Below are 23,574 nucleotides of genomic sequence, written 5' to 3' on the forward strand. Positions count from 1 at the left end.
TGACCCGTTGTAATGAAAGCTTAAAGATCGAGTATGAAATTGATACATTGTGGGGGCAAACTCGATTCATTATAATGAAAATTTTAAAATCGACTATCAAATTGCCCATAATGGGATCAGGTCATTAGATGAGCGTCGACATAAACCTTGTAGAAAAAGAATGAAAATGAAAACCAAAATAAAAAATAAATGTATAAAGAAATAAAATTGAAAAATACAAAAGAAAACAAAAATTCAAATATTGAAAAAAAATAAAAACAATAAAGAAAAACACAAAAAAATAATAAAAGAAAAAAATATTGAAAAAAAAAACAATAAAAAAATACAAAAATTAATAAAAAAGAAAACAAGAACTCAAATATTGAAAAAAAAAACTATAAAAAAGCACAAAAGATAATACAAAAAAAAATAGAAAAAAAGAAATAAATATTATAAAAAATAAAAACAGTAAAAAAACGCAAAAAATAATACAAAAACACCAAAAATACAAAAATATAGAAAAAAAAGAACAGCATAAAAAAAAAGCATATTTTTTTTTGAAATAATAATAGGAAATAAAGCATTAAAAAAACTTTAAAACATGACAAAAAAATCAACTATAAAAAAAGACAAAGGAACCTGAAAAAATAAAAAAATAACATAAAATTAACTTACAAACATAAAAATTAGACCCAAAAAAAAATCATAAAATAAGTAAAAAAACAGAACAAAAGAATAAAAAAATATAATCTAATAAAAAAAAATTAAATTAACAAGATGAAAATAACTTTTTTAAATAAAAAACTTTTTTCTAAATAAAAAACATCTTTTTGAAAAAAAAATTACATAACTTAAAAATTATATTAAATTAAAAGAAAAAAACAAAATAAAAAAAACAATTTAAAACAAACAAAACAATTAAAAATTAAAATAAAACAATAATTAAAAAAAAAGACAGATTAAAAAGAATTATAAAATATCAAAACAATTAAATAAAAAAAAAACTTAAAAAAAACATTAATAATAAACAAAATGAAAACAAAGAAAGAATTGGCCACCCATCCATGGGGTTGGCCGCAGGCGTGTGTGGGGAGGGTGGTTACGGGTGGATGGTTGCATGCACCTGCCTCCATGCCCATGCTCGCGACAAACCCTCCCTAGGCGCTGGTAGGGTGATTCCCGGAATTGACCTACGAGCCCCTGGGTGAGACTGTGCGCGGGCACGGGCGGGGAGGCTGCTACGTGCAACCATCATCCCCACCCACCCTGAGACCAACCCCGCCCAGGGGATGGCAGGCCAATTCTGGGAATCGGCCTGCCAACCCCTGCATGCGGTTGGTCACAGGCGTGGCATGTAGCGAACCTCCTTATTCATGCCTGTGGCAAACCCCGCCCATGGGTGGGAAAAATTTCTTATTTATTTTATTATTTTATTTTTAATTTTATTTTTAATTTTTAACTTTTGTTTTTAAATTTTCCTTTTAATTTTTTTTGTTTTAAATATTTATTTATTTTTTTTTTTAAATTGTTTGGTTTTGATTTGTTTTTTTTTAATTTAATTTAATTTTTTAATTTTTCATTTTTAATTTTTTTTTTTAATTTCTATTTAGTTTTTTAATTTAACTTTTTTTTAACTTAATTTTTTTTTTTTTAATTTCAGTTTTTTTTTCAATGATTTTTTATTATTTTATTTTTATTTTATTTTAGGTTTATTATTATTATTATTATTATTATTATGTGGTTTCCTTTTTTATTAACTTAAAAAAATCGTTATGCATGTATGTTTTTTTTCATTTAATATTCAAATTTTTTCTTTAAATTTTATGCTTTTTTGAAATATTTTCCTATTTTTTATTTATTTTTTGATATTTTTATTTATATTTTGTTTTTTCTTAAATTTTTTTATTTTTAGAATTCAATTTTGTTTTATTTTTAAATTTTTATGGGGTTTTTTTTTTCTATGTTTGAATACCAACATGAAAATTACAAACATTTAAAAAAAACATCCACACTTAATACATTAGAAATTTTAAAGTGTAAAAAATAAGTCCTCAAAAAAAAAACGGTCGGTGCTACATCAACACTTTTCAAAATCATGATGAAAATCACTAACATTGAAAAAATGTGTTCAAACTTGATATGTAAAAAAAACTTAAAGTGTGAAAAATAATCTGTTTAAAAAAATGTGTTGATGCTGCATCAACACTTTTCAAAATCAAGATGAAAATCACTAATGTTTTTAAAAAAATGTTCATACTTGATACATAAGAAAATTTAAAGTGCCAAGAATATGCTAAAGAAAAGTGTATTCTGGCATCACCGCTTTTCAAAATCGGGTGATTTTTTGTTACCTGAAAAAGATGGGTTCCAGTTCATTTTCTCGTTTCATCTGTAACTATGTTAGCATGAATTGTTGATGTGGCCTTCCATTGATGACTAGACACTAGCTAGAATGATGTTTATACGTTGATACATTTATTCAATATATGTCTATATACAGTTATGATTATGTCATACATGAATCATGTTGATCTGATGATCTTCTAGACAAGGTATCCTCCCTGAATTATCGTAAGGTACATCGGTTTATTGTGATTTGATTTAGTTGACATAGTATTCCTTGTATGAAATAGATCGAATGGCTAGAAAGGTGGTAGACTACATGAAATCTCCCTATGCATTAAATGGGCAGCATGGTGCGGGGCACTCTTCTGACTTGGCAGACACATTGAGAAACTTGAAGGAAGAAATAAGGAGTTACAAAGTACACAATGACAAAATCGTGCAGACACAAGAGAAACAAGAAGAGGTGAATGTGATACTACTTCAGAGTTTGTCAGATTTGCAGCGATAGGTACCACTTTGAATCAGCCATGGATGTGAGGATAGAACCAATGGGGCATAGGGAACTGGGTCTCCTAGTAGACAAAGGTCAGATAGATCTGACACGATCAGAGATGGCAGGCTATTGGACACTCGAGATAAGAGAGGTGGTCGACACAACGACACAAGTACTATTCCAGTTTTCGTTCTAACATGCATCATGTTCGTCATCGTTATCATCCTTATAGGAGGAGTGATAGGGGATACTTTCCAGATGAGTTTAAGAAGGAAAAGCCACCTATCTTTGATGGAGACATGAAGAAATCACAGGATGCAGGAGCATGGTTGCTTGGTATGAAGTAATTCTTCTGATTGCATGATTACTTAGAAAACATGAAAGCAAATACAACCACTTTCAATCTCAAAGGTAAAGTTGATATTTGGCGGGAAGACATGAAGAATGACAAAGGTATACATGAGGATTATTTGACTTGGCATGCATTTCAAAGGTTCTTCAAGAAGAAGTATTTGTCTGAGAGGTACTATGATGACTGAGCTAAGGAGTTTTATGAGTTGTAGATGGGTTATATGATGGATGATGAGTATACTAGAAGGTTTTTGGAGTTGTTGAGATATGTGCCTTACCTCAGGGAGGAGAAGGCCAAGGTTTAGAGATTCATCAATGGACTTTTAGTTGCATAGAGAGACTGGATTGAGTTTGATGAGCCTAGATCGTTATAGGAGGCCATCCAAAATTTGAAGCATTTTTATGAGTAGTCGAAGCACAATGTTGAGCCAAAGCATGATTTGAAAAGAAATGAGAAAGCTAAAGGAAAATGGCCACCAAAGAGAGGAAGACCTCAAGATGCAAGTGAGAACTGAGATTCAATGTAGTTCCTTACAAGAGATTCAATACAACTGAGAAGAGATGTGGAGAGCAGAAGGCTAGAGGTAATGGTAGGGAATCATTGTAGTGCTGGATATGTGGAAAGGATCATCGTAAGAGTTGTTGTCCATAGTAACATAGTGGTGGTACACCCCAGATATACTATGCTCAAGAGGTGCATACAGTTGGTGATGTTGGACATAACATTCCTCAGATTAATGCTGTTGAGGACAAGAGCTTGGTGGACCATCAGGAATCAATCATTGAGATGGATGGTAAGCTCTGTGATCAAGTTGTTTTTATTTTTATTGATTCTAGATCTAACTATACTTATATTAATCCTGACCTGGTGGATAAGTGTGGTTTTGGAAGGGAAGTGCATGCATAATGTTGGTAGGCACAATTGGATATAGGTACAAGGAAGCGAGTTAACCATTGGGTAAGAGCTTGTGCATTTGAGTTAAATGTTATGCCTATAATAGCACATTTGAATGTACTGCCATTGGGATCGTATAGTATGTTTTTGAGTATGGATTAGCTATATCTTCATAGAAACAAAGTGGATTACTTCGACAAGGCCACTGAGTGTGTGGATGATAGTGGGGAAAATAGGACTTTGTAGCAAGAACTATACATCAGCGAGGATGGTTACCATTATGCAAGCTAAGCATAGTTGCAAAAAAGGTTGTATGATGTTTGCAGTACACATTTCTAGTGACAAGGGTAAGGAGGTTGAGGATGTCGATGTGTTAAGAAGGTACCCAGTTTTGCAGTAGTTTCATGAGGTATTTCCTGAGGACATTACAGAGTCACCACCTCACAGCGAGGTAGACGTCTCTATTAAGTTGGTGCCAGGAGCAGCTTTAGCACCACAAGCACCTTAGAGGATGAGCACACCTAAGTTGGTTGAGTTAAAGTTCCAAATGAAGGAAATGTTAAACACGAGATAGATTAGACCAAGTGTACACGAGATAGATTAGACCAAGTGTATCACCTTCGGGCGCAACAATGTTGTTCATGAAGAATAAATATGGTACTCTCAGATTGTTTAGTGACTATAGGTAGCTGAACAAAGTAACGATGAAGAACAAGTACCCATTGCCGAGCATCAATGATTTGCTTATCTAGTTGAATGGAGCAACAATGTTCTCTAAGATTGACTTGAAATCGTGATTTAATCAGGTACGCATCAATGAAGAGGATATCTTCAAGACTATGTTCAGGACCAGGTATGGGCATTGCAAGTTTGTTGTTGTTCCATTCGGTTTGACTAATACTACAGCTACATTCATGTTTTTGATGAATAGTGTGTTGCGTCCTTATCTGCACACGTTGTTTATTGTATTAATTGATGACATACCAGTATATTCTATGAATGAGGAAGAACATGCTGAGAATTTAGCAGGAGTGTTGAGATTGCTAAAAGAGCATCAGTTGTATGCTAAAATTAGCAAGTGCATCTTCTTTTAGACTGAGGTACATTATTTGGGGCATGTTGTCTCCAAGGATGACATAGCAGTGGATCGAGAATAGATAAGGGTAATCATGGAGTGGGTAGCTCCTAAGAATGTTCATGAGGTGAGATCATTTATGGGATTGGTAGGTTAATACACAAGGTTCATCAGGAACTTCTCACACATTGCATATCCTATCACATCATTGTAGAGGAAATGTAAGAAGTTTGAATAGATAAAAGAATATGAGGCTAGTTTTGAGTAGCTTAAGAATTTGTTGACACATGCACCAGTACTAAAGATAGTGGATCCAAACAAGGAGTTTGTAGTGTGTATTGATGCTTGAAAGAGAGGACTTGGAGGAGTTCTCATGCAAGAAGGATAGGTAGTGTGCTATGTTTCACAAAAAGAGAATGAGCACAAGTAGAACTATCCAAAAAATGATCATGAGCTAACAACGATTATACATGCATTGAATATGCAGAGACAATATCTTCTTGGCAGTAGATTTCCATTGATGAGTGATCACCGTGGTTTGAGATATTTGTTTGATCAACTGAATTTGAATGCTCGGCAAGCTAGATGGTTGGCTACCCTTACTGAGTTCGACTTTGAGATCAGATACATGAAAGGGAAGGAGAACTAGGTTGCAGATGCTATTAGCAGGAATGTACTAGTAAATCATACAACATCTATGAGCTCTTATGGGACAAATTTATAGGATAGGATCTTACTGGGAAGACAACGGGATGATAAATACATGGATATTATGCACAAGTTACAACAGACACAAGTACAGGTATAGGTACAGGTATAGGTGTAGGTAAAGGTACAAGCGATTGGGACGTAGACTATCATCTCATAGGAGATGGTTTAGTGAGATTTAGAGACACGATCTATGTGTCAAATTACTGTGAGCTCAAGAAGCTTATCTTGAGGGAGTTTCACGCCAATCCATAATCGGGTCATCCAAGATATCAAAGGTTGTTGAGGATGGTGAAGAAGTTCTACTATTGACCGAATCTGAAGAATGAAGTGGTAGAGTTCATGGCTAGATGTTTAGATTGTTAGGAGGTCAAGGTGGAATGTAAGAATCCAGGTGGTTTACTACAACCTATAGCCATTCTGAAATGGAAATGGGAGGTCATTTCCATGGATTTCATTACAGGTCTCCTGAGGACAGTAAAGAAACATGATTATATTATGATCGTGGTTGATAGGTTGAGCAAGGTAGCTCACTTCATTCCAGTAAATACTACCTATTCAACCAATGAGGTAGCACAAGTGTTCATCATAGAGATAATGAGATTGCATGGTGTTCCAGAGAAGATTGTATTAGAGAGGGACATAAAGTTCACTTCAAAGTTTTTGAAAGAGCTATTTGAGGGCTCGGGCACATAGTTGGCCTTCAGTACATCTTATCATGTATAGATAGATGGACAGACATAGAGGGTTAATAGGATCTTAGAGGATATGATGAGGATGTACGTGATGCACCATCAGAGGAAATGGAAGGAGTATCTTCTATTGGTTGATTTCACATACAAAAATTATTATTAGGAGTCATTGAGGATTAGTCCTTTCGAGGCATTGTATGGGTGGAGTTGTAACACTCCCATCAACTGTAGTTATCCAGTGAATATGGTACTTATTCGAATGGTCGTGTTGGTAGAGATGGAGTAGGGAATGCAAGTTATAAAGAAGAATCTAAAGACAACATGGATAGACAAAAGAGTTATGTATATCATCATAGGGTATTAAAGGAGTTTTAGGTTGGGAAGTATGTGCATTTGTGCATCAAGCCCAAGAAAATCTCTTTGAGGATTGGTTCATGCACCAAGTTGGCACCATGCTATTGTAGACCTTTCAAGATGCTTGAGAGGATTAGAATAATGACATATCGAATTTCACTACCTCTCATAGTGAAAGTCCATGAGGTTTCCCATATTTCAATGTTTAAGAAGTATATAATGGATGTTGATCATGTTATTGATTGGTGTGTATTGTATGTGGAGCAATAAGGAGAGTTCTAGCTGAAGCCTCAGTGCATATTGAAACAGAAACATCTCATGAATACGAAGAGAGCCATAGAGCAAGTTAAAGTGTAGTGTAATCACTTTAGGCCTAAAGAACCTACATGGTATACGGTGGATCAGATGTGGGCCCTGTATCATTGATTGCTTGTCGGTTGAGGTAGAGATGTTTCGGTTTGATGTTGGTATATGTTTGGCATATGTTTTGTTGATGTTTTGGTATATGTATGTATATGTATACGGATGTAAATACTACATTGAGCTAAGTTATGAAGCTCCAATAAGTAGTATTGGTCTCATGTTATTATGGTTATTATATTGTCATGTCGTTATGATGTTTCATTGTAAATACTGCAATGAGCTAAGTTATAAAGCTCCATGGGTAGTATGTTTTCTTTTTAATGGTTTTGCTGAGGTCATGGTGTGGTTTAACACTGAGTGTGGTGTTTTCCAAGGGGGAGGGTTTTGTAATAGCACTGGTGAAAATTCCAGTTTAATCAAATTTAATAAAGGAAAAATAAGACCATGGTTAAGGGACACTTATTCCAAGATGAATGTTGGGAAAATATATCCTAGTGGGCATCACTAGATGTGTGTTTTGGCCAAGGAAAATTAGCAAAGGCTAAGGCTAAGGCATTAAAAGGAAAAAAGGAATTTTTGGCACATTTATTTATGAAAATAAAGGAAAATAGGAGAAAAGTAAGGTGAAAGGTCACATGTTGCATGTGAGAAGGAAATTGAAGGAAAATAATGAAAAAAGAAGAAATTAGAGGCCTAATTAATTAAAAATTCTTATGAGGATCAATGGGCAAGATTTTTTCTAACCTTTTGTCAGTTCAAGTTTGGAGCTCTCTAATTATTTTCTCTCTATCTCACTCTTAGTAAATTAGAGTTTTCATGGAGCACTCTAGCTTTGGATCAAGGAAGGAAAAGCAAGAAAAAGGAAAGGAAAGACAAAGGATCAAGGAAGAAGAGAAGGATCAAGGAGCTTGAGCAGGAATACTTGTAGGTAACCTTTTGCATTTGTGATTTCCTAGTTGGTATGGACAGGCATGTCTTTGCATGTTGGCATATGGTTCTATTGTTGTCAGTGGCATGGTTTTGTCGGGTTATGACATTAGTTTTCAGCCTAGCCTTACCTTTTTTTGGATGTCATGGTGTTAGGATCTTTATTTTTATTTTTTGAGCTTTGGCTTACTAGATGGATTTCAAAATCCTAGGTGGAGGTGGTCTCAAGGTTCATTCCAAAAGTCCTAGGATTCCCTTGACCAGTTTTGATGTTGATACATGGTAAATCCCAAGGGAGAAGTCTCGGTTTAGGGCCTAGTGTTCTAGGATTTGATTGTGGTAAAGCCTGAGAGACTGGTCTCAGTTTATGGCCTAGTGATTTAGGTTTGTATTAAAGTAAAACCTGATAGACAAGGAGATGGAAGATTCCTCAAGGATAGTGATGGATTCCAGATGGCATTCCAAGTTTTGTTTAGTTGTGATTAGACCACTAGTTTTGGTCTGATCACAGTTTGAGGAGGGTGGAGGTAGTTTAACCACTGGATTCCCTTGGTTTTTTACATATTAGTTGTTCTATGAGATCCCACATTCATTTTTGGAATATGGCATAGGGTGACTGGCTGAAAGAGATATTTGTTTTAGCCATGTCTACAGTCGAGTGGTACGTGGAAGTCCCAAACCTAGTTGGATATGCCTATTATTAATAAAACTTAAATTCTCTTACTTTTTCACTACTTTATATGTGGATTTAATGGTTGTCATATCTCTAATATTTATATGGTTTTATGTTGGTTATAATCATGGTTAAATGATTGGTTCATGCCATGGTTATTTCATGTATTTACTTATAATTGTTAAATGGATGGATGCAAGACCTAGTTGATGATATAATAGTTCAACAGAGAAGGAGGTGACCCTTCTGGTTATGTTTAATAGGTTCTTTCAGTGATTTATGCTTTGTATTGTATCCTAGACCTATAGGTTGCATTGAATCCAAGTGTTTGAAAGAATCACAGTCTCAGTTGGGGATGCTCAAGCTTGGTCTTCAGGTTTATTTTTTATTTTTTGATGGATTCTGAAGGTTATAACAAGTTCTAGGTAGAGGCTTGGATTTTGGGCTAGAAAAGTGGCTCAAATCTCGGTGACATTGGCACATGTATGATGGAAAAAGTCCAAGGACATTGGAACATAGGTCTGTGAGACAGAATTTGAATTTTGGTCAATGTCTTCCCTATAGCATGAGAGCAATCAGGGGTTAAAAGGCTTAAATCATCAGTGGGACTCAGGAACAGGATGTCTGAATGGTTGACATGTCTCCTGAGGATGTTGTTTCTGATGTGGATGTGTTTGTTTGATATGTTTTGTCAGTTCCATTTCCTTAACATCACAAAGGAATTTGAATCCCTTATAGTAGCCTCTCTGATGACATGTTTACCTCAGCTAGCCGGTTTCATGGGTAGACCTGGGAGGAGGGGGTATTACATTAATATTTAATTATATTAATTTTTTCTATTTTTCTATTTGGATTTAAGTGTTTAATTATACATAGGAATCTGTTATACCACTGTAAAATGTCACATTAAGCTTAAGTAATCCCAAAGAAATAAAGTAAAAAAAAGGACAAATGGATTCATAGAAATAGAGACATCTTGTTAGGCATGTTAGGCTTACATGCAAACCAAGTGACTGTTGAAATATGTAACTAGGTTCTATCTTGATACTGACACATGTAATCATGATTTTATGTAATTGATGTATTGAGAAAAATAAATTTATTATTTTTTTCTTAAGGCATGTGTTTCATGCTCAAGGAATTTTGTTTTTAGGTCAAGCTCCCTTTGTGAACTTCTAGGGCTTGACATTGAGTCTACAAGTCATTAAGTTATTATCATGTATGAATTACCTATTTGGTGCATGTTACATATTTTAAAATAACTTTTATTTGAGACAAATAAAGTCAAATGAGCCTCAAAGACCAAGCCAATATGAAACTTTCAATTCGGCCTCCAAAAGAGCTATTTGGCCTTCCTAGAAGGACATGTTTGAGTATAAAGGGACCCTAGGAAGGCCACAAAGAGGAGGAACCAACATCACTCAAGGGGGAATTCGTTCCAAGCAATAGAAAGTTCGATAAAAGGAAGAACAAATTACGTAAAAGCCATCAAAAGAAGGAAGAAAATCTAGAAGAAGAATCTGAATATTTGAAGCACGTTAATGAATCTTTGTGATGCTGCACTGATGAGTTTTCAGTGTTATCTAGATTGTGATCTAGAAGATCTAGAAGGTCCATTTCTATTATAAATTTAATTTTGAGATAAATACAAGATATAAGGGCATCAAATCCATTCCCCCAATGTGCTTACTTGTCTCACCCCTATTAATTCTAAAAAATTAACAATTTTTTTATCTTGGAAACGAAAAACTAGGAAAATCATATTGATTTTTCACTATATATTCATACATACAACATCAGAAAAAAATTATTTTATTTATCATTGATTAGAATGTAATTATATTTCCTTAGATTAAAGTGCAAAACAATGGGAAAAACCAATATTTTCCACAAAACTTCTAAAGCTGAAAACTATATGCTAAAAATTACCAAAAATGGACACAAAAATCTACCCAATATTTTTTTGATGGAATTTCCCCTGAACCCCAAAATAAGGGCCTCCTACCCCATTATTAATCCCCTATGAAATAAGGGCCTTCCCACGCCCGCCCCCTCAATGACCCTACACTATGCCTAGCACATTGTACAACATGAGGAGGTATTTGTGCAAAGAATATAACACATACCCAATAGTCTTGCATGTGTTGTTTTCTTTGAGAATAGAGCGATGTAGGAGTGCATGATCAACAATCTAGGGATTACCTACGCTATGACAGCTTATTATTGTTCATAGATTTTGTTAATGAATATGAAACATTCTTTAAAGTGCTTACCTTCACCATTACATCCTTGTTTTCATCGACCATATCTCTCACAAAGTGATATCGAACATCAATATTATTTTCTTAGAATGATATCTTTCATTCTTCGCATGGAGGATTGAACTCTAACTATCAAAACCTATCATTTTTATACCAACCCAATACTTGAACACAAGCTCTAGAACCATAAGAAGTTTGTGATTACATGAGTGGTTGTCATGTATTTACTATTTGTAGTTGAGAGTTCCTCTATATACTATCTCTTACTCATCCAACTAATTTCTCATCGAAAGTTTTTCAACATATAACCACTTATAGATATTCTACGATCTATATCTCCACCTCAGTATGCATCAAGAAATCCATGTAGATTCAATTCTCTATGGAATACTGGTATTCCTTAGGATTATAATCCATAATTAGTGGTGCCATGAAAGTAACTTAAAATCCTCTTTATTATTGTCCAATGATCCTTACTTGGTTTTGGAAAATACTTGCTCAACGTTGCCATTGAATGTGAAACATCCTATGTAGTACAAGCCATCGCATACATTAAATTTCCAACCATATTGGCCTTTGGAATAGGGGACATGTCCTATTCCACTTTGTATTTCTTGGAACATTGTTATATAGATATAGTTACACCTAAAGGATTAGCGATCTTTACTGATTTACATTTATACTATTAGGTTCCTATAATACTAGTGATTCCCCCATTACTATTTTCATTGTATCCCTTATTGTTATTGTTGTGCCCCTATTGTCCCCATATTGTTATTATTGTGCCCCATAGAATCCCACTACTGTTATTTTTTTGCCTTTATATTATTATTGTTAGGTCAGCTTTTGTTATATTGTAACCCCTTAGACTCCTATATATAGAAAGGAGGTTTTGTCATTTGAATAATCTAATAATTGTTCATTTTTTTAATTTAAAGGAGGTTTCCCCCTCGAAGATTCTTATTTCTAAGGCATTGAGCTATCTTTTCTATCTTTTTGTGAGCTCGTTTCATAACATTTGGTATCATAGTTTTGGATTCTAGGGTTTTTTTGCTCCAAACAGGTCATCATGGAATTTTCGCTATACCTTTTTCACTACAAAGTTTCAAAACATAAAAAAAAAAAAACCATTTGAGAAGGAATCGGTCTGAACCTTGAGCCCGAATTTCAGATCTTCTCTCACTATATTTTTGGAGATATATTTTGAGGAAGTTAGGGTTTCTACAGACCGTCGAATTGCATTCCAAACAGGTGATGTTGGGAAAATCATCATAACTTTCACTCTGAGAATCATATTTAATTTTCATAAGAATTTACAGAAACAGAACAGGCTGTAGTTTTCTGGGTGTCATTTTTAGAAACTAAGGTTGAAACAGTGACCTGTGGCACGTCGTACAAGTTCGCTCTGCTGAACTAATCTATACTCAGGTCATTGTGGGAGATTTGGCATAACTCTTCATTGGAGAATCCAATCTTGATCAGACTTGCGGGGTTAGAATGATTACTCAGAGGGTTACCGCAGGAACAAATTTCATACCTTGGAGATCCAAAATTACAAAGATACATCAGATTCAATATCGAGCTCCTAAAAAGTGAAAAAAGGTGTGTAGTGTTTTTAAAATTTTTGCATAAGATTGGTTTGAAAAATTGGTTTGAAGGAATTCAAAGGGCATAGTGAAGCGTTATTATCGGTAATTGATGACCTAAAGAAATAAAATGGAAACATCTAGTAAGAAGCTTGAAAGATCTAGCATGACTCATGAAGAAGAGGAATAAATGCAACATGATATATCAAAATTACAAGACCAAGTGCAACAAATTTCACTCACACAAAAGGTAACAAAAGATAAGATGGATGGTTTAAAGAAAGACGTTGAAGCTAAGATGTATGGCGTGGAAGATAAGATGGATGGTTTAAAGAAAAATGTAGAAGCTAAGATGAATGACGTGGAAGCTAAGATGGATAGCGTGGAAGCTAAGATGGATGGCGTGGAAGCTAAGATGGATGATTTAAAGAAAGCCATGGAAGATTTGAAGACAAATTTGAAAACGTTTCTACAAGAAATGCTTACTAATGGCGAAAGGTTAGTAAAGGAAACTCATGTGAGAACAAAATAAATGTTAATCATGATTTCATAGACTCTAATGTTGGATCAAAGAACCACCATGTTCCAAAGATCGATATGAGGAAGTTTGATGGCAAGGATCCCAGAATATGGATACTATAGATGGAGCAATTTTTCAATCTCCATAATGTGAAGAAAAAACAAAAGGTATGCACTACAACTTTATATTTGGATCCAAATCAGTTTGTATGGTATCGATCGCTTTGCTCTCATAAACAAATTGTCACTTGGGCTATTTTTACAGATGGAATGATAGCACATTATGAGGATACAAAAAGCAACACTTTTTTTAGCCAATTGATAAATCTAAAACAAAAGGGTTCAATGATGAAGCACATTGAGGACTTCTAGAAATTGAATATAAGGGTAAAAGATAGTCCAGAGGAGCATAGGTTTGATGTGTTCATAGGGACTTTAAAAGATAACATCCAACATGAGGTTAGCCTTTGGGAACTAGATTCATTGGAGAAGGCATTCAGGATGGCAAGGAAAATGGAAAGCAAAATTATGGCAACAAGGAAGCCTACCACTCACAATCATAAAGGTGCAAGTGTTGTTGCCCCTAGCCATCCACAACCTACAAGGTTGACACCACAACAATTGGAAGAAACAAGAGTAAAATGGCTTTGTTACAGTTATGATAGCAAATACACTAAAGGTCATAAGTGTGTTGAGAAGAGATTATTTCACATAGATTGTGAAGAGGAGGAAGAAAAGGAACAAGAAACATCAAAACAAGAGGATATACACCAGGAACAAACCATAGAAAAAGAAGAAATGAATCTGTCCATATCTTGTAATGCATTGGCTGGAATTACCACTCCTCAAACTATCAAGATAGAATGGCATATCAAGAAGAAAAAGGTAATAGTGTTGATTGATTTGGGAAGTACCCATAATTTTATTAGTTGTAAGATAACCAAGGAATTGAATTGATTCCTATATCCTGCACCAGAGTGTCAAGTGATGGTTGCAAGTGGAGGAACCATAAATTTCTCAGGAAACTGCCGTAATATCAAGCTATCCATGGGAGACTTTGTATTGAATATCCCAATGCTTTCCATTCCAATGGGTGGTGTTGATGTTGTACTAGGAGTTCAATGGCTACAATCCTTGGGTACAATAGCTTTTAATTTTCAAGAACTTTTCATGAAATGCTCTTCAAAATGAAAGGAAGTTGAATTAAGGGGTATCGTAGGGAAACTCGGAAAGGTAATCAGCTCTAACGGAATGAAAAAGCTTCTAAATAAAGAACAACAAGGCATAATTTCACAACTATGTTCACTAGAGGTTCCCACATCGAAATCATCCATTTCTGCAGATCTCCAAAATGTCTTGGACAATCATTCCGAGGTATTTGAGACTCCCAAAGGCCTCCCACCTATTTGTGATCATGATCATGCTATTAATTTGATTCCAGGAAGTGTTCCTCCAAACATCATGCCTTACATACATCCGTATGTCCAAAAGTGTGAAATTGAACGTATGGTTGTAGAAATGCTAGAGGCTAGTATAATTCAACCTAGTCAAAGCTATTTCTCTACTCCAGTAGTATTGGCTCACAAGAAGGATGGATCATGGCACATGTGTCCAGATTATAGGGAGCTCAACAAGCTCACTATTAAAGATAAATTTCCCATTCCTATCATTGACGAATTATTGGATGAATTGCATGGATCAATTTACTTCACGAAGTTGGATCTTCATTCAGGATATCATCAAATCAGAATGAATACTAAGGACATTCCAAAAACAACATTTAGAACTCATGAGGGTCATTATGAATTTTTGGTCATGCCTTTTGGACTTACTAATGCACCCTCTACATTTCAAGGTTTGATGAATTCCATTTTCAAACCCTTCCTTAGAAAAATTGTGTTATTATTTTTTGATGATATACTAATCTACAACAAGTCTTGCAAGGATCATGTCCAACATGTTGACATGGTGCTGAAACTATTGGAGGAGAAACAATTATATGCGAAAATCTCCAAATGTTTCTTTGGAGTACAAGAGGTGGAATATCTGGGTCATATTGTATCTCATGAAGGCGTTAAGGTAGACCCTAGAAAAATTAAAACCATTAAGGAATGGAAAATCCCCACATCCATAAAGCATCTACGAGGATTTCTCAAGTTGACAGGGTATTATGGCAAGTTTGTTAAGAATTATGGGAGAATAGCAGCACCTCTAACAACATTATTGAAGAAAGATGCATTTTCATGGACTTTAGAAGCAACGAAGGCCTTTGAACATCTTAAAAAGGCAATGTGCCAAGCACTAGTCTTAGCTAGACCAGACTTCATAAAAACCTTTATTGTGGAATTTGATGCCTTAGGAAATGGAATTGGTGTTGTTTTAATGCAAGAAGAAAGACCCATTTCTTCGGAAAGTCATCCAATCAAAGGAAAGTATTTGCAGAAAGCTATTTATGAGAAGGAAATGTTGGCAATACTACATGAACTTAAGAAATGATGACTGTACCTAATGGGAAGAAACTTCAAGGTAAAAACAGATCATGATAGTCTTAAATACTTTTTAGAACAAAGATTATCTTCAGAAGAGCAGCAAAAGTGGGTAACAAAGATATTGGGTTATGACTTTCAAATCATCTACAAAAGAGGGAAGCAAAATGTTGTGGCAGATGCACTCTCAAGAAAGGACGAGGATGTGGAAGAATTTCTTTGCGCCATTTCTATTATCCAACCAAATTGGATAAACAAAGCAATGGATGAATGGAAGAATGACAAGGAAGTATGGTGCCTCATTCAAAAGATACAACAAGATCCCAGTACATCTGATACATTTAGCTGAAAAATGATTTGTTATGGTACAAGGATCGGTTATACCTATGTAAGAACTCCCACCTCAAACAAAATATTCTTATGGAATTGCACACCTCTCCCTTAGTAGGGCACTCATGATTTCTAAAAACCTACCGCAGGGTTAAGAAGGATTTTTTTTGGGATGGACTTATATTGGATATTCAAAAGTTTGTGGCAGAAGGTTTGGTTTGCCAACAAAATAAAGTTGTTCAAACAATTAAGACCCCGGGACTATTACACCCTTTAAACATTCCAAGCCAACGTTGGGAGGAGGCTTTGATGGATTTTATGATAGGTTTACCCAAGTCTGAAGGAAAGAGTGTTGTCATGGTGGTATTTTCTATACTTACCAATTATGCACACTGTTGTGCATTATCTCATCCATTTAAAGCAAGTACAATTTCTACCACATTTATGGAAACAATTCAAAAGCTACATGGAAACCCAAAGATTATTGTAAGCGACAAAGATCCCATTTTAACTAGAAATTTTGAGACATAATTATTTTCTTGTCTCGGTAGTGAGTTAGCTCGTATCTCATCTTATCGTCCTCACTCTGATGGGCAAACTGAGACAGTAAACAAATGTTTGGAAGGATATCTTCATTGCTTTGTATCTGATAAACAGACACAATGGGTCAAATGGTTGCCTCTAGCTAAAAGGTTGTATAACACTTCCTTCCATAATGCAACAAAAATGACACCATTTATGGGACTTTATTGACATCATTCACCATCCATCACATCATATCTACAAGAAAATTATAAGGTTGAAGCAGTGGAAAATCACATCAAGCATCAACAACAAGTTTTTCAACTCTTAAAGGATAACCTCACCTTGCAATAGAATAGAATGAAACAACAGGAAAATCAACATCACAGAAAAAGAAGTTTAGATGTAGGTGATTGGGTATTCCTACCGCTACAATCATATAAACAAATGTCCCTCAAGCAAGCTAAGAAGGATAATAAATTATCATCAAATTATTATGATCCATACAAGGTGTTGCAAAAGATAGGTACTATAGCATACAAATTGGAGCTTCATGTAGCTTCCTGAGTGCACCCAGTTTTCCATGTTTCATGCTTAAAGAAGGTTATAAATGACAAGCTTCTAGTTCAAACAATATTTCCAGAACTTGATGAGGAAGGAAAAATCATATTGGAACCTGAAGTAGTCAAAGAAACAAGAACTCGACAACTACGAAATTGATCAATATCAGAGTATCTCATCAAGTGGAAGAATTTACATGTTGAGCCTTCCACATGGGAGGATGATAATTTTATACAAAATCATCCAGAACTACTCAAGCATTGAGGAAAACACTCTTTTGAAGGAGAGGGGCATGTTAGGTCCCTATAGTACTAGTGATTCCCCCATTATTATTGTCGGTGTATCCCTTATTGTTATTTTTGTTCCCCTATTGTCCCCATATTGTTATTATTGTGCCCCATAGAATGCCACTATTATTATTTTTGTACCTTTATATTATTATTGTTAGGTTGACTTTGGTTATATTGTGACCTCGTAGACTCCTATATGTAGAAAGGGGGTTTTGTCATTTGAATCATCTAAGAATTGTCCATTTGTGTAATGTAAAGGAGGTTGCCCCCTTGAAGAGGATTATTTCTAAGGCGTTGATCTATATTTTCTATCTTTTTGTGAGCTGGTTTCATAACATATACATATCAATCCTTTCCTCAATTGTCTCAACACATTTCCTCTGATCGAATTTCCTTTTCTCGATCTCTTTTAATTTCCATTCCCAAAATGAAATTGGAAGCACCAATATCATTCATGTCAATTTTAGATGAAAACTATGTTTTCATTTTCTCAATGATTTAGTTCTCCTTTCCAATGAACAACATATCATCCACATACAACACCAAACAAATAAGATGATCACCAACAAATTTTAAATACACAAAATGATGTACTTTTCTCCTTGTGAAGCAAAGGTGCCAATATATAATTATCAAAATGTTGATATCACATCGTCATTGATTTCGTTAAACCATAGAAGGAATGTTTCATCTTACATACTCATTCTTTCTTTCCTTTGACAAAAAAAACCTCATGGTTGCTTCATGTAGATTTCTTATTCTAGATACCCATATAGGAATGTTATCTTCACATCCATTTATTATACTTCAAAATCAAAAGTAGGACCAATAGATAAAAGACATCTAGTATAATTTAACATGGCAACAACAAAAAAAATATCACCAAAATCAACTTCCTCTACTTGGGAATAAATTTTTGCCAATAATCGAGCTTTATATTTCTCTACTCTACCTTTTTCATTCAAATTTCTCATAGATACCAATTTTCTACCAATGGCCATTCTGTTAGGAAAATTGACTTGGGGTTAGAGTCAAGGTTGACTGGGATAAACAAGGGTAGTTTTGTGGCATGTGGTATTGTGTACTCATGGTTTTCTTCCCATGGTATTGCATGTAATGGAGCCTATGAAAGGTTGGGAAAACTTCATTCTAAGGCAGGCGAGGGAGGTGAGTAGTGTGGGATCACTTGGTTTGGTTGACCAAGGTTTTGGCCAAGGATAATGAAATTTCATTATGGTGGGTTTATCTCAAGAGTTGGGGTTTTCCCAAGGGAAATACTTTGTGCATTATATATATATATGTTTTATTGTAGTGGTTTTTCTTTGTTCCACTCAGTAAATAATTAATGCTCTCAGGTTAAATTTTCTCATTTGTTATCACAACCATTTTCGCCTCAGAGGGACGCTCCTATTGCCAAGGGTTTCTAGCTTGATGATCGCGGATGAGGAGAATAATGTGGATCAGGAAGGCTTTTGTGAGGCCACATACAAGTGCAAAGCTAATTTTTATGGTGGTTTTTAATGAGGGTTGCAATGAATACCAAGGAAACTCTCAAGCAAGCTGGGAGGAGAGCGTTGATACAATGAAATAGTGCACAGGCCTACTTGGAAGATCCATGCACCATACTGAAATTCGTGGATGTGGTGGATGAAACCTAATGCGATAGAAATTCTTTCAATGAGGCATGCGATATGTAGCCATGGGGAAAATCTATAACAAAAGAGAAGAGAACAACGGACTCAACTAGATCCATTGCCAGTTTGTAGTGTTTATGGGGATCTATTATGAGATAGTGGAATCCATGAGCGGCTTGTACAATGTTAGAGGCGTTGGTTGCCAACATGATAGAGTTAAGAATTGAGACCCAATAATTGTGTGGATGCAGGAAATATCTTCATTTCTAGTGAGCGTGGAGATTACCAAGGTGGATGAGTCTCTCGTAGTGACCAAAGATGGTCGCCCAATTAATATTGTGAATGACATAATAGTTTTGCACACCTGCGCATTAGCAGGGGTCGATATCCCTCAGTTCATCTAGAATCCCCACCTCCCTATTACCGTAAATTATTGTATGTATCTCGCTGAGGTCAACAAGAATCCAAAGTTCATGGCACCTTGTGACATGCTTGTGCTTCGTGAAATGAAGAAAAATAATGATATCGCGATTGGAAAAAATGAAATTTAATGAGTGATGGAGTTTCATCCTCTGGATTTTCCAATCTATGAATAAGTAGGGGAGTGTGATTTTCAAGACTTTCGGATCAGACAAATGACATTTTTTTGAAATAAAGAAATCAATGGTAATAATCTTCAACCTTTTGTGAATACTGTCATGACCAGGTGTATTTGATGTACAAGGCTTGATAGATTCCATGGTCTTTTAGATTAGGTAAAGTCACGATTCTTTTTTGCAAAGATGGCTTTGCAGATTAATACCATCGATGCAAGCACTTTAGGTCAAGATATCTCAATGTTTCTGTTTCCTGGAAATGGTGAAAACTATGATAGGGTTCATTTTTGATGTATCTGCTAAAGATTGAGTATAGACCAACTAAGGAATTAGGAGCATCACGGTCGTGGAGGCCATGGTTATCATAGGTTCAGTGATGAAGAAATCATTTGTCTAGCCAATAATTCTACTAGGTAACAGTCTCATTAACCATGGAATTCTTTTAGAGTTTTCCATCTTCTTAATTGACTACCTCCCTACCAAAATAATTTCCCTCTATTTGGGAATAACATTTGGCTACTAACCAAGCTTTATTCTTCTCCACTCTACCTTTTGCCTTCAAATTTATCTTAGATACCCATTTCCTATCAATGGTCTTTCTTCTAGCCAACAATTCCAATAGATAGCTATTTCTTCAACCATGACACTCTTTTAGAGTTTTCCCATCTTCTAAATCGACTACATCCCTAATATTTCTAGGATTATCATCAATAATAAACAAGGAAAAATATGATTGTAAATCAAGTAGATTATACCTTTTTTGATTCATTCTTTCCTAGACTCATCTCCTCAATGCTATAGCATATGGTACTTCATATTTTGATTATTTTCCTTATATATTTTGATTCAACATCCTTTAATTCAAAATCTATATTTTCTAGTTCTTAATCCATTGGTGTTTGACAACATCTTTTATTTATCTAAATATATCTCCAATATACAAAACCTTCTCCATTTATGGTTTCTAAATCTTGTAAACTTGTAGACCGTCCTTATAACCAATAAAGACACACCTTTTAACTTTCCTATCTAGCTTACTCTTATTCTCTTAATGAACATGTACATAAGCATAACATCCAAATACCTTGAGATATTTAAAAGAGGGTTTCTTACCAATCCATACCTCACATGGAGTATTTTCATCTAACATTGATTAATATTAGCTATTTACCAGGTAACACATGGTGTCCACTCCCTCTTCCTATCATTCGTATCCTAACACATCATCACTAAGCATGATCCTTTCCTTTTCCATCAACATACTACCCATCATTTGTACAAATACACTCTACTAAGTTGTTGAACAAGTCGTCTTATACTTTTGTATACCACACTTCTTAGAGAATTCTTCAAATTAACTCAGAAAAAATTGTCCACCATTATCTCTCCTCAACACCTTAATTTTCTTCTTCATCTAGCTTTTCACAACAACCTTAAATTGTTTGAAAATTCCAAATACATCATATTTTCCTCTCGAGTAAATATATCCACATTTATTCCTCAAGAATTCATCTATAAATGAGACACAATACATAGATTTACCTAGTCCTCAAACCAACATAGGTCCAAACACATCACTTTTCACCAATTGTAATATTTCCTTTGACCTTATTGAACCATAGGAGAATCTAACCCAATTCTCCTTCCTTATAAACAAAGTTCAGATAAATAAAAAATTTGAGAGAAATTAGACATACCTTCTACCATACCATTATGATATAGTGCGTGAAGGAATTTCTCTTTGATATATACTATTCTTTGATGCAACAACATAATATTTTGTCTAGAGGCTATAGGTGGTTTTCCTTCTTCTTATCCATTCCCAGGAACATTGAACTAGTTGCACCCATCACTAACAACACTTACCAATAGCTTATAGATATTTACAATTTGACCTCCCCTGAAACATACCATTTCTTATTGAACCATCATGTAGGTATCCATTTCAAACATTATTTTTACACCTAAATCACTCATTTTGATTACATAAATCAAATTTGTCACCAATCCCAAGACGTGAAAAACAATAAGGAGATTTCATTTCCTTCCACACATGAGTTTGAACTCGACTTTTCCTTGTTCTATGGTTTTGACTATCAAATCATCTGCTAAGAAAACATTACCTCGATCATATCTTTTGTACTCATAAAACCACTTCCTATGTGGATTCATATGATGAGATGTGGTTGATTTGAGCAGTCATGCCTCATGATCTACATGCGTACTTGAAGAAACGAAGAACAGATTACCTCCTACATTTGAGGAGATTTTTTCTTCTATAGAAGGAGCATCATCAGATCCCTTCCCTTTTTTGGTAATTTTTGTTTAGATTCTTTCTTGTAAATCCCTTCTTTTCAACATTTCCAACATACCTTTATGATCCTTCCAAGATATTTAGATCTTCCTCTAGATTTAGATCACTAACATTATAACTTATTTTTATTTCTATTCTATGTGCATCCTCTTACAAACAAGGCATATATGCTTTGAATATCCATGTTTTCTTATCTCATATTCTCTGATAATAAGGATGATACTATATCATCAAAACTTCATGAAGACGAATTATTACCTATGGCCACAACCAAGCTATCCCATGAGTCTAGTAAATAAAACAATTAATTGGTACACTTATTTTCACCTAAAACATTAATATCAATAGATAATAGATGACTTAATATACTATTGAAAGCATTTTGTTATTCTTTCAATGAGTCTTTGTCCTTGATCCTCAAGTCAATATAACCTTTTCTATAGGAAATATTTGTGAGTTAGGTATATAGAATAACACAAAGTCCCTAACTTGTTTCACAATACCTTCAATGTAGCTTTCCTTTAAACATTTAGTAATACTAAATATAAGAGACATAATTGTATTGTGCTCTTTTTATTTTGATCCAACATGGTCAAACCTCCCGTCGACATCACTGTTTATGTAGTAACAAAAATCCATAATGATCCACTAATATTTACCCAATAAAAGATCCTCCATTTGAACTTCCACAACTTAAAACTATGGCCATTAATTTCCTTGATTTCTATCTTTTGACTTCTCATGATTTCCTTTCACCATAACAATAAATTAGATAAATCTCCCACTATAATAAGCTCTGACATAGACACGAGAAAAACCTCTTAGCCAAAAATCACTGCTTTAAAGCCAATTTATTTGTGATACCAAATGTACCATGTATAGTTAGTTGTAGCAAAAAGATTCTAAAAAATGGAAAAGATGCAACTACTAACATACATATTAATGAAAATATTCAATATATATGTATGTATGTATGTATGTATGTATGTATGTATGTATGCATGCATGCAGGAATGCATGCATGCATGTATGTATGTATGTATGTATGTATGTATGAATGTATGCATGTATGTATATGTATATACTGCAACATCCATAGATCATGAATCAATTTACCATGGATTAAAATAAAATTGTAGTTTCTTAACCAAAACTACAAAACCATTGGAAAAACCACCATGCACCACAAGACCAATAAAGACAAAAACCGTGTGATGTAACCTAATAAAAATGGATGCAAAAAGAATGCCAACATTTTCTTACTGGCTCAAGGATTCGCTACCTCGTGATCTTGCCATTATTCCCAATGTAATCTACAACATGTGGAGGTAGTTTCAAAAATAATATAACACATGCTCAACTCCATCAATACCTCTCCCTTCAATGTTAATAGTTGTAGCATTACCCCTAGTAGTGGGATGAAGATATTTCATGGTCCAAAAGAACTAGATCTATGAAAGGAAATAGAGCCTGCGTCCAACTTAGATGCAGTACTAGATGTAGTTTTAACTACTCTTCCATTGATTGTATACACATCCAAAGACTCAAAATATATTAGGAAAATGAAATGGAAAAGGAGTAAAACTCATTGTGCCTTCAAGAGAACACCTAGTTATTTT

The sequence above is a fragment of the Pinus tabuliformis genome, chromosome X (genome assembly GCF_031772625.1).
Source record: "Pinus tabuliformis cultivar Carrire ecotype Pingquan chromosome X, CPIR1, whole genome shotgun sequence".
Lineage (NCBI taxonomy): Eukaryota > Viridiplantae > Streptophyta > Pinopsida > Pinales > Pinaceae > Pinus > Pinus tabuliformis.